Source organism: Triticum aestivum, chromosome 6A, assembly GCF_018294505.1.
Source record: "Triticum aestivum cultivar Chinese Spring chromosome 6A, IWGSC CS RefSeq v2.1, whole genome shotgun sequence".
In the NCBI taxonomy this organism is placed as follows: Eukaryota; Viridiplantae; Streptophyta; class Magnoliopsida; order Poales; family Poaceae; genus Triticum; species Triticum aestivum.
This window is the reverse complement of record NC_057809.1, coordinates 19,114,004-19,127,232: the sequence shown is the minus strand read 5'-3', so window position 1 is coordinate 19,127,232 and position 13,229 is coordinate 19,114,004.

Here is a 13,229-nt window from a genome sequence, read left to right as displayed (position 1 = left end):
ACTTAAGCACACATCTGGGTGGATTGAGGCACCTGATGTCTATCAGGACTTGCCTGTTTTATTTTGGACCGCCACCCAGGCTCAAAGGGATCATAAGATCTTTCATGCTAAATACTTACGTGTGCAGCCACAAGCCATTATGGGCTCTGGCATAGTTGACTAAGTCACGCGAACTCTTACAGGGTAGACTAGCAGATGTAGGGGAAAGTAGGTGTACCGGTCTATCCATCGTAAGGTGCTAGCGCTTCTGAAAGACTGTGTCTCGGTCATCCGTTTCTCAAACACCAGTAGTGCGAGAAATCCAACGGAGGCGATCGAGTCTTGTGGGGAAAAGTGCGCAAACCTCTGCAGAGTGTAATAAACTAATCATGATTAGTCGTGTCCCCGGTTATGGACATTTTGAGTATCTAGTACTTGAATATCATGTGAATCTCATCATGTTACTTCTAATTAATATTGTTGGGTTTTAATGATTACTTTTAATTGGGATTGAGAATGCTGTCAACCATTCTCAATGTTTAACAACCACCATGATAGTTAAATAAATTTATTCCTTTGCAGTACGGAAAAATTGGCTTTACGCAAAACAGTAACCATAGAGCTTTCCACCAGCCAAATATGCATATAGTATAGCTGTTACATTCCATTACTCTCTATGTGTTACCTTGCCAGCATATTCCATGTGCTGACCCGTTTCGGGCTGCAACGTTAATGTTGCAGACTTTTCAGACGATGATTAAGGTGCTTTTAGGTCGTGGTTCTATACTCAGTGATGCCGTTGGAGTTGATGGACCCATTTACCTTCCAAGTCTTCCGCTGTTATCGATATTAGATGGCCTTAAGCCATATTATTGTAATAAGTTCTCTTCGGAGACATCGATGTAATAAGTGTGTGATTGCCACTCTGCTATAAATCCTTCGATGTACTGTGTGGTGTCAGCATTACTGATCCAGGGATGACACTGGAGCACAGTAGACTTGATCCATTCGGGTCGGGTCGCTACAGAGATGGTATCAGGGCACACACTGACTATAGGACACGACCACTAAGTTAAAGCCATAGATCACTATTCTCTCCTCATTTTCTAACTCCTCATCGTTTCTACTCTTTAGGATGAAGGACGCGAAGATTAAGTACGCTCAACCGGATGAAGGCACACCTTTTGGATTTCTCTTGAAGGAAGTCACCAAGTACCTAAACATTGGATTACCAAGTTTCACGGGAACCTTCAACGCCACTCTGCCTGAAGAGGAGCGCTGGAAGATTCAAGCTCACATTCCGGGAAGGACATTCGCGCCAATCACGAAGCCCATAGTTAGTGTTTTCAAGGCACCAACTTGGAGTCTAGGAAGGAGCATGGCAGCCCATATCACCATAGGACGCATTGGAGAAGTTTATCAAGAAGACCTCAAGGACACTATCTACCAGATTTGCGGACGCCGAGATGAACAATGGGAGTTAGTTAGCACCAAGAAGGATAGATCCATTGCAGCATTCATCCAGGAGCTAAACCAGCACATTTGACGCCACGAGAACCAGATGTGCAATGATATGATAGAGTTGAAGAATGCGAAGGCAAGGATCATCGAGCTAGAAGGAGAACTGAAGGCTACACGCAAGGACTACATGGACGAGATCATAGCTCTAGCAAGGCACAACGTCGATCTTAAGCAGGAGATTGAAGAACTCAAGAGGAAGTTAGCATCCAAGGAGGGAGACGAGTACGTCGCATGTCCGGATAATTACATCATCATCGACGACACCGATTCGGATCCAAGTGAACCCGACTTTGAAGACGAAGCTGGAGCGGACATCATGGAGTCTTCCACCGGTTCAAATTTCTAGATGACCACCAAATATTAGTAGTATTCCCCCCATGTAAACACTATAGTTCGAGCACTTTTGCGATAGCTAGATCGATTGTAAGCCCTTTTTGATTGAATGAAGTGATTTTGTGTGAATTTGCTCATGTGCATTGGGGTAGTGTTTTCTCTTTAGACCTCATTCTATTCTTATTTCTCATCTTTTCTAAACCATCAAATGCTTCTGAGACGTGACCCCGGATTTACCATTAAGGATTGGTAACTATGTATTTCCCTCAGACCTAATAGTATTGGAATCCCAAGGTTTGGATGTAATTCTCGGTATGGATTGGCTGTCGATGTATGGAGGAAACATCGATTGTGCTAGTAAGACAATTTTGCTTACAACGCCAGAAGGAAGAAGGATCAAGTATGTATCCCGACATGTGCCAAATAGGACCCAAGTAAATTGCCTAACAGGAGTAGTGCAGGAGGAAGTACCAGTGGTAAAGGATTTTCCTGATGTATTTCCAGAAGAGTTGCCAGGCATGCCACCGGATAGAGACACTGAGTTTTTGATTGAGTTATTGCCAGGCACTGGACCAATATCAAAGAGACCGTATAGGATGCCAGCAAAGGATTTGGTGGAAATTAAGAATCAGATTAAGGAGTTACTAGAGAAAGGTTACATTCGCCCAAGTTCTTCGCATTGGGGATCACCCGTACTTCTAGTGGAGAAGAAGGATGGATTATTAAGGATGGTTGTTGATTATCGTGGATTGAATGAAGTAACCATCAAGAACAAGTACCCACTGCCAATGATAAATGATCTGTTTGATCGTTTGCAAGGAGCTAAAGTGTTTTCCAAGATCGATTTGTGATCAGGGTACCATCAGTTGAAGATCCGAGAGCAGGATATACCTAAGATAGCATTCACCACAAGATATGGATTGTATGAGTATACCGTTATGTCATTTGGATTGACTAACGCACTTGCCTATTTTATGAACCTGGTGAACAAAGTGTTTATGGAGTTTTTGGATAAGTTCGTCGTAGTGTTCATTGATGATATCCTGGTTTATTCGAAGAATGAAGAAGAGCATAAGGAACATTTGCGTTTGGTTTTGGAGAAACTAAGGGAACATCAGTTATATGCCAAGTTCAGCAAATGTGAGTTTTGGTTGAAGGAAGTAGGATTCCATGGACACGTTATATCCGGAGAAGGGATAGCAGTTGACCCCACAAAGGTTGAGACCGTAACCAAATGGGAAGCACCAACGACAATTGGAGAGATCCGGAGTTTTCTTGGACTCGCAGGATACTACCGGAGATTCATTGAGAACTTTTCAAAGATTGCGAAGCCTATGACGGAGTTGTTGAAGAAGGATACCAAGTTCAAATGGACTGAGGAGTGTGAGGCTAGTTTCTAGAAGTTGAAGAAACGATTGGTTACCTCACCAGTATTGATTTTGCCAGATCAGACCAAGGATTATGAGGTATATTGCGACGCTTCACATCGAGGACTTGGAGCAGTGCTTATGCAAGAAGGTAGAGTTGTTTCGTATGCTTCACGACAACTAAAACCTCATGAGTTGAATTACGCCACCCATGATTTGGAGTTAGCAGCCGTAGTGCATGCATTGAAGACGTGGAGACATTTCCTCATTGGAAATCATTGTGAGGTGTACACGGATCACAAGAGTTTGAAGTACATTTTCACGCAGAAGGAGTTGAATCTCAGACAAAGGAGATGGTTGGAGCTCATCAAAGATTACGATATGAGATTGCATTACCATCCCGGTAAACCTAATGTAGTAGCTGACGCATTGAGCCGTAAGAGCCATGTCAATACGATAATGACGGGAAGTATACCAAAGGAGTTAGCAGAAAACCTTCGTGAGCTATGTTTGGAAATAGTTTTGAGAGGCTATGTAGCAGCATTGGAGATTCAGTCAACAATGATGGATAAGATCAGAGAAGATCAGAAATCTGACAAGGAGATTGCTTCTATAAAGGAGAAACTAAGCAAAGGAAAAGCAAAGGGATTTCATGAGGATGAGCATGATACCCTATGGTTTGAGGACCGTGTTTATGTGCCAAATGACCTGGAGATCAGGAAGTTGATTCTACAAGAGGCACACGATTCACCGTATTTGATTCACCCAGGAAATACCAAGATGTATTTGGATTTGAAGGAAACATTCTGGTGGACCGGAATGAAGAAGGATATTGCAGCATATGTAGCAGTTTGTGATGTATGTCATAGAGTAAAGGCAGAGCATCAGAAGCCAGCCGAATTGTTGCAACCATTGCCGATACCCGAATGGAAGTGGGATAAGATAGGCATGGATTTTATCACAGGACTACCCAGGACGAAAGCAGGATATGACTCGATATGGGTAGTAGTTGATCGTTTGACGAAGGTAGCACATTTCATTCCAGTTAAGACCACTTACACCAGTGCTAAGTTGGCAAAGATATACATGACTAGGATCATTTGTTTGCATGGAGTTCCGAGGAGTATTGTATCAGATAGAGAAACCCAATTTACCTCAAAGTTTTGGAATCAGTTGCATGAAACTTTGGGAACCAGGCTAGAGTTCAGCACCGCTTTTCATCCGCAGACAGATGGACAGATCGAGAGAGTCAATCAGATTTTGGAAGATATGCTGAGAGCTTGTGCACTAGATTATGGATCTAGTTGGGACGATAATTTGCCGTATGCGGAGTTTTCTTATAACAACAGTTACCAAACCAATTTGAAGATGGCACCTTTCGAAGCTTTGTACGGAAGGAGGTGTAGGACACCGTTGTCATGGGACGAAGTTGGAGACCGTCAGTTGTTTGGACCCGATTTGATTAAAGAGTTTGAACAGAAGGTGAAGTTGATTCACGATAGGCTCAAGGTAGCCCAGTCCAGGCAGAAGAGCTACGTAGAATCTAAACGAAAGGAAACAGTTTACGAAACCGGAGACAGGGTGTATCTCCGAGTATCCCCACTTCGAGGAGTTAAGCGCTTTGGAGTTAAGGGAAAGTTAGCACCGCGTTTCGTTGGACCATATAGGATCTTGCAACGTATGGGAGAAGTCGCGTATAAGTTGGAATTACCAGAGGGACTGTCAGGAGTTCATGATGTATTCCATGTTTCTCAGCTGAAGAAATGTCACGCCGAGATGGCGGAGGTACCGCTAAGAGATACAGTGCCGCTAGAAGCGATTCAGTTGAAGGACGATTTAACGTATGAAGAGAAACCAGTCAAGATTCTCGAGTTTGCTAGTAGAGTTACCCGCAGCAAGGTTATCAAGTTTTGCAAAGTTCAGTGGAACCACCACTCAGAGGATGAAGCCACCTGGGAGAGAGAAGAAGATTTGCTCAAGGACCACCCTCACCTATTTTCTAGCCAACCCGAATCTCGAGGGCGAGATTCATCTTAAGGGGGGTAGGTTTGTAACATCCCAAATTTTCAATTTGGAATGTTATACACTAGATCATCATGCATATCATATTCTCTTGCATTTTGCCGATCCTAGAAATTTCACGCAACTCAAGGACCCTCGGAGAGAGTTGGAGATTTCGTCATTTTCATATTTGAGTTTTCTCAAATTTCGAAAAGAGGATCATTGGTTTTTGTCGGAGTTTCATTTGCCTTTTATTTGGATAGGGAAAAATGCGCGTTTTCAAAAATTGCATTCTAGGTCCCGGAGAAAAGTTCATTTTGTTCGACTCATTTTTAGGAGTCGGGGAAAATTTACTTTAGAAGTTTTGGAGTTCGTTTAGTTCTATTTTCTTTTGTTTTTCTTCGCGCGAAACCGATTTAAAAAAAAAATCTTCGCAGCGCCTTGGTCCAAGGCCCAGCCAGCAGCCGGTCGGCCAGGCCAGCGCCGCGCCGCGCCTAGCGCGCCCGCGCAAGAGGAGGCCGCCGCCGCCCCTTTTGGATTCCTAGTAGGACTCTAGTCCTACTCCGTTTCCAATCTCCCTCTCCTATTCCTTTTCCTACTCTATTTTCTTGCCCCCTACCCCAAGTAACCTCTCCCCTCTTTATATACCCCAACACCCCCCTCTAAATCATCAAATCAAGCCCCAAGCCCCTCACCCGTGCCGCGCCCAAGCCGCCGCCGCACCTTGCCCGCGCCGCCCTAGTGCCCCCCGCCGCCGCTGCCCTACACCGCCGCCGCCGCCGCCCTTAGCCACCGCCGCTGCCCTTGCTCGCCGCCGCCGGAGACCTCGCCGAGGTACCGCGCCGCATCTCTTTTTCTTTTCCTCGGATTGGTTTTCTTCTAAATCGTTCCGTTTCTTCTCTAAACCGTTCCGGTTTTCTAGATCGGTTTTTCGTTCGGTTTTCTATTTCAAAACCCTAGATGAGATTTGTTTTCTTTTCCGGTTTAGTTGCCTAGAGACCGTTCGCCGGACCGTTCGTCCTAACGAACGTGATCACCGGATTCTTCTAGGTTAACGAATGTCCGTTCGTTTGACCGTTCTTCTTTTTCTTTTTGTCGGATTTATTCCGCAATCGCGATCTCAGATCCGATCTTCGTTCTAGTTTATCTTTTCGCTCGTTTATCAGAATCAGGTGATTCAAGCGCCTGGAGTTTCGTTTCGAAACCGCCGTTCCGACTAACCAACTTTAACCAGTTTTTGCTACAGTAAAATTTGACCTAGCTTCAACTTGCTAGAACCGAGTTGTTTTCTTCCGCCGTTTGTTTTCGGTTTCTTTGTTCGGTTCGTTCTTTCTTTGCAACCGGAGTTCTTAAGTTGAACTATCTAGTTCGATCTTTTGTTCGAGTTTTACCTATGCATTAGATGAGTACTTATTGTATGCTTGTTGTATGTCTGCGATAGATTACCCGGATTGCGCCGCTTGTTACTTCGAATCCCTAGGACTCGCGGATCATGAGCAAGGCAAGTAACACTTTGATCATACCTTTTCTACAACCCAGTTTTATTGCATTAGATCCATCCTCACACATTGCATGATTAGGATCTAATTAAATTGTGGGATGGGAAGTAGATGAGGTAGTACCTATTACCTATTTATTATGAAACCTTTGGGAGTTACTTCTACGTTTGCTTATTATGCCATGCTATGCTAGTAGACGTGGATTGGGTGAGTGATATCCATGACAGATGTGAGTGCGATAATTTTAAGGGTTTATCTAAGGTGGCAACTTAAACACACATCTGGGTGGATTGAGGCACCTGATGTCTATCAGGACTTGCCTATTTTATTTTGGACCGCCACCCAGACTCAAAGGGATCATAAGATCTTTCATGCTAAATACTTACATGTGCAGCCACAAGCCATTATGGGCTCTGGCATAGTTGACTAAGTCGTGCGAACTCTTACAGGGTAGACTAGCAGATGTAGGGGAAAGTAGGTGTTCCGATCTATCCATCGTAAGGTGCTAGCGCTTCTGAAAGACTGTGTCTCGGTCATCCGTTTCTCAAACACCAGTAGTGCGAGAAATCCAACGGAGGCGATCGAGTCTTGTGGGGAAAAGTGCGCAAACCTCTGCAGAGTGTAATAAACTAATCATGATTAGCCGTGTCCCCGGTTATGGACATCTTGAGTATCTAGTACCTGAATATCATGTGAATCTCATCATGTTACTTCTAATTAATATTGTTGGGTTTTAATGATTACTTTTAATTGGGATTGAGAATGTTGTCAACCATTCTCAATGTTTAACAACCACCATGATAGTTAAATAAATTTATTCCTTTGCAGTACGGAAAAATTGGCTTTACGCAAAACAGTAACCATAGAGCTTTCCACCAGCCAAATATGCATATAGTATAGCTGTTACATTCCATTACTCTCTATGTGTTACCTTGCCATCATATTCCATGTGCTGACCCGTTTCGGGCTGCAACGTTAATGTTGCAGACTTTTCAGACGACGATTAAGGTGCTTTTAGGTCGTGGTTCTATACTTAGTGATGCCGTTGGAGTTGATGGACCCATTTACCTTCCAAGTCTTCCGCTGTTATCGATATTAGATGGCCTTAAGCCATATTATTGTAATAAGTTCTCTTCGGAGACATCGATGTAATAAGTGTGTGATTGCCACTCTGCTATAAATTCTTTGATGTACTGTGTGGTGTCAGCATTACTGATCCAGGGATGACACCGGAGCACAGTAGACTTGATCCATTCGGGTCGGGTCGCTACAACTGTCCGAAGTGAGGAAAGGATGATGGAGACTGTGATTCCCCCACAAGTCGGGATGAGACTCCGAACGAAAAATAAAAAAAATAAAAAGAAAAAAGAGGCCATAAAAAAAGAGAGAAAAGGCCCAAATAAAAAAAAGTGAGAAAAAGAGAGAATGGACAATGTTACTATCTTTTTACCACACTTGTGCTTCAAAGTAGCACCATGATCTTCATGATAGAGAGTCTCCTATGATATCACTTTCATATACTAGTGGGGATTTTTCATTATAGAACTTGGCTTGTATATTCCAATGATGGGCTTCCTCAAAATGCCCTAGGTCTTCGTGAGCAAGTGAGTTTGATGCACACCCACTTAGTTTCTTTTGTTGAGCTTTCATATACTTGTAGCTCTAGTGCATCCGTTGCATGGCAATCCCTACTCACTCACATTGATATCTATTAATGGGCATCTTCATAGCCCGTTGATACGCCTAGTTGATGTGAGACTATCTTCTCCTTTTTTGTCTTCTCCACAACCACCATTCTATTCCACATATAGTGCTATGTCCATGGCTCACGCTCATGTATTGCGTGAAGATTGAAAAGGTTAGAGAACATCAAAAATATGAAACGATTGATTGGCTTGTCATCGGGGTTGTGCATGATTTAAATATTTTGTGTGGTGAAGATAGAGCATAGCCAGACTATATGATTTTGTAGGGATAACTTTCTTTGGCCATGTTATTTTGAGAAGACAAAATTGCTTAGTTAGTATGCTTGAAGTATTATTATTTTTTATGTCAATATTAAACTTTTGTCTTGAATCTTTCGGATCGGAATATTCATACCACAATTAAGAGAATTACACTGAAATTATGCCACGTAGCATTCCACATGAAAAATTCTGTTTTTATCATTTACCTACTCGAGGACGAGCAGGAATTAAGCTTGGGGATGCTTGATACTTCTCCAACGTATCTATAATTTTTGATTGCTCCATGCTATATTATATTCTGTTTTGGACATTGTTGGGCTTTATTATACACTTGTATATTATTTTTGGGACTAACCTATTAACCGGAGGCCCAACCTAGAATTGCTATTTTTTGCCTATTTCAGAGTTTCATAGAAAAAGAATATCAAACGGAGTCCAAATGGAATGAAACCTTCGGGAACGTGATTTTCGGAACGAATGTGATCCAGAGGACTTGGACCCTACGTCAGGACATCAACCAGGAAGGCACGAGGTAGGGGGCGCGCCTACCCCCCTGGGCGCGCCCTCCACCCTCGTGGGCCCAACGTTGCTCCACCTACGTACTTCTTCCTCCTCTATATACGTACGTACCCCCAAACTACCAAAGACGGAGCCAAAAACCTAATTCCACCGCCGCAACCTTCTGTACCCATGAGATCCCATCTTGGGGCCTTTTCCGGTGCTCCGTCGGAGGGGGCATCGATCATGGAGGGCTTCTACATCAACACCATAGCCTCTCCGATGATGTGTGAGTAGTTTACCTCTGACCTTCGGGTCCATAGTTATTAGCTAGATGGCTTCTTCTCTCTTTTTGGATCACAATACAATGTTCTCCCCCTCTCTTGTGGAGATCTATTTGATGTAATCTTCTTTTGCGGTGTGTTCGTTGAGACCGATGAATTGTGGGTTTATGATCAAGTTTATCTATGAACAATATTTGAATCTTCTCTGAATTCATTTATGTATGATTGGTTATCTTTGCAAGTCTCTTCGAATTATCAGTTTGGTTTGGCCTACTAGATTGATCTTTCTTGCAATGGGAGAAGTGCTTAGCTTTGGGTTCAATCTTGCGGTGTCCTTTCCAAGTGACAGTAGGGGCAGCAAGGCATGTATTGTATTGTTTCCACCGAGGATAACAAGATGGGGTTTATATCATATTGCATGAGTTTATCCCTCTACATCATGTCATCTTACTTAAAGCGTTACTCTGTTCTTTTGAACTTAATACTCTAGATGCATGCTGGATAGCGGTTGATGTGTGGAGTAATAGTAGTAGATGCAGGCACGAGTCGGTCTACTTGTCACGGACGTGATGCCTATATAAGTGATCATACCTAGATATTCTCATAACTATGATCAATTCTATCAATTACTCAACAGTAATTTGTTCACCCACCGTAATACTTATGCTCATGAGAGAAGCCACTAGTGAAACCTATGGCCCCCGGGTCTATTTTCCATCATATTAATCTTCCATCACTTAGTTATTTCTAGCGCCGTATTTATTTTGCTTTCTTTATTTTGCATCTTTATCACAAAAACACCAAAAATATTATCTTATCATATCTATCAGATCTCACTCTCGTAAGTCACTGTGAAGGGATTGACAACCCCTTTATTGTGTTGGTTGCGAGGATTTATTTGTTTGGGTAGGTGCGAGGGACTCGTGTGTGGCCTCCTACTGGATTGATACCTTGGTTCTAAAAAACTGAGGGAAATACTTACGCTACTTTGCTGCATCACCCTTTCCTCTTCAAGGGAAAACCAACGCAGTGCTTAAGAGGTATCAGTGGCAGATAGGGCTTGAGAGAATATTGATCTTACCTTTAGCTCCTTGTGGGTTCAACACTCCATACTTATCACTTCCACCTTTGGGAATTGCTTCGATGATTCCCTGCACTTGGGGATTATCAAGCTCTTTTCTGGCGCCGCTGTCTGGGAGCAATAGCGTGGGGTTGATATTCTCGTGTGTGCTTGTTTGCTTTCTTCACTAAGTAGATTTTGTTTTTCCTTTTTGTTTCTGTTTAGTTGTGGGTGAAACATACAAAAAATTTAAAAGAATGAAAATACAAAAAAAAATACTTGCCTCTCATGCCTAAAATGTTTTTCAAAAAGAGAAGTGATTGGAAAGTTATGCATTGAAGAAGTGAGGGTCGACCTTGAGCACTTGTGTTCATGCTCATGGAAACAATGTAGAATTTTTCATGGAAGTTTCTCCATAAATATTTATCCCCTTGTATATATCCATTGCATTATAAAAATAATGTGCCAAGCTTTGGTTTTAGGATGATTAGATTGCTTGTTTAATTTGTGAAGTACAAAAACAGAAACTTTGGTTGTAGCGCGTGAATTTACATTTTTTACTGGAAAGTCAAATGGGTCTGAAAATTTATGCAAATTACTTCTGTACAAATTTTTTAAATTTTCATAATTTTTCTAGAATTTGTGGAGTTACAGAAGTATACTAAACTTCCAGATTACTACAGATTGTCGTGTTTTTGACAGATTCTGTTTTCCATGTGTTGTTTGCTTATTTTGATGAATCTATGGGTAGTATCGGGGGGTATGAACCATGGTGAAGTTGGAATACAGTAGATATAGTTCTAATATGAAATTGGAATGAGTTTGCAAAAGTACCTAAAGGTAGTGATTTGCTTTATTATAATAACGGATCTCACAAAGTTTTTGTTAAAGTTTTGTGTGGATGAAGTGTTCGAAGATCGAGGAGCTATCAATATGAGAAGAATAAAGAGAGGCAAGAGTTCAAGCTTGGGAGGCACCCCAATTAAATATTCCAAGGATACTCAAGCATCTAAGCTTAGGGATGCCCCGGTTGGCATCCCATCTTTCTTCTTCAACAATTATCGGTATACCTTGGTTTTTGTTCTGTTCATATGATTTGTGTCCTTTGTGTTTTTCTTATTCTTTAAGAACCATGCTAGTATGAGATGTCCCTTCATCGATCTATAGAATGATTCATGTGCTTCACTTATATCTTTTGAGTATGACCTTATAGAATGCTCTTTGTGCTTCACTTAAATCTTTTGAGTATGGTTTTATAGAATGCTTCGTGTGCTTCATATTGTAGACTATATATTTTGAGCTTGGATATTGGTTAGACTATATTAATTGTAGAATGCTCCATGAACTTCACTTATATCTTTTGGACTATGAATAATATTATCATCTAAAGCGGGTTTGGAAGAGTGTCAACTTTAGGAATTAGTGTTCCCACTATTCCGAATGAGAAGAATTTTACTTATGTGGAGAGTAGTAAAATTTCTATGCTTGTAGATCATGAAAAGAATGCTTTATGTGATTATTATATTGTTGAATTCATTCATGATGCTACTGAATATTATTATTAGGGAGTAATATATGCTTGTAGGAGTTGCAATAATATCAAGTTTCCTCTCTATGTGCTTAATGTTTTGAAGTTATACTTGTTTTGCATTCCTATGCTAGTTGATTCTTGTTCCTACAAATTGCATGCTCACAAAATCCCTAGGCATAGGAAGCGGGGTAGATTTAAATGTGCTAGTCATATTCTTCATGATGCTCTCCTTATGTTTCAATTCTTATCTTCTATGTGAGCACCATTGAAATCATCATGCCTCACTAGTAGAAAAAGGGTCAAACGTGAAGCACATTAGTGCCGGTTTGAATTTGAGCCGGCACTAATATGGCCATTAGTGCCGGTTCCAACGGCTAGGCGGGCGGGCATCATTAGTACCGGTTCGTGGGTAACCTTTAGTACCGGTTCATGCCACGAACCGGTACTAATGAGGCTGTGTCAGGCTATGGTCGGTCTGGGGCCCCCATGAAGACCTTTAGTACCGGTTCATGCCATGAACCGGTAGTAGAGTTTCTTTGTAAGCTGATTTTTAGTCCCACCTCACCAAAAGAGATGCAGTATGAGCTGTCTATAAGCGGTGAGTGCACATACAATGACGAAGAGTTGGGATGCTCACCTACATGTTGACTAGCTTCAAGCCTTGCGGAATAGCATAGATTACACTCAGCTATGTGCAGTGCAGTCTACACTATTCCGAATGGCTTGAAGCAAATTAACCAGCATTGCACCTATTTTTTATTTTTAATAAATTATTTAAACTCCGGACTTCTTTTGTGTTCAGTATGCAGCATTCAAAGCGACGTCATCAATTTCCAACATGTTCTGACATCATTTGTTGTTTTTCGGTCATTTACCTAATTGTTTAGAGAGCTAAATGACCGTGAAATTGAAAATCACTACAAAATGAATCCTGAAAATGTTGAAACTTGGCACGGTATCATCATATCACCCGCATAGCACGCATGAAAGAGTAGAGAGGGTCATGGCAAAAACTGGAAGCACTTCGTGTACAAACTGGACAAACTCTTTCCGAGCATCAGGGTTTCGGACGAGAACTCATCTGTTACATGGCCACTTCAATGTTGTTTAAACTTATTTGAACTCCGGACTTCTTTTGTGTTCAGTATGCAGCATTTAAAGCGACGTCATCAATTTCCAACATGTTCTG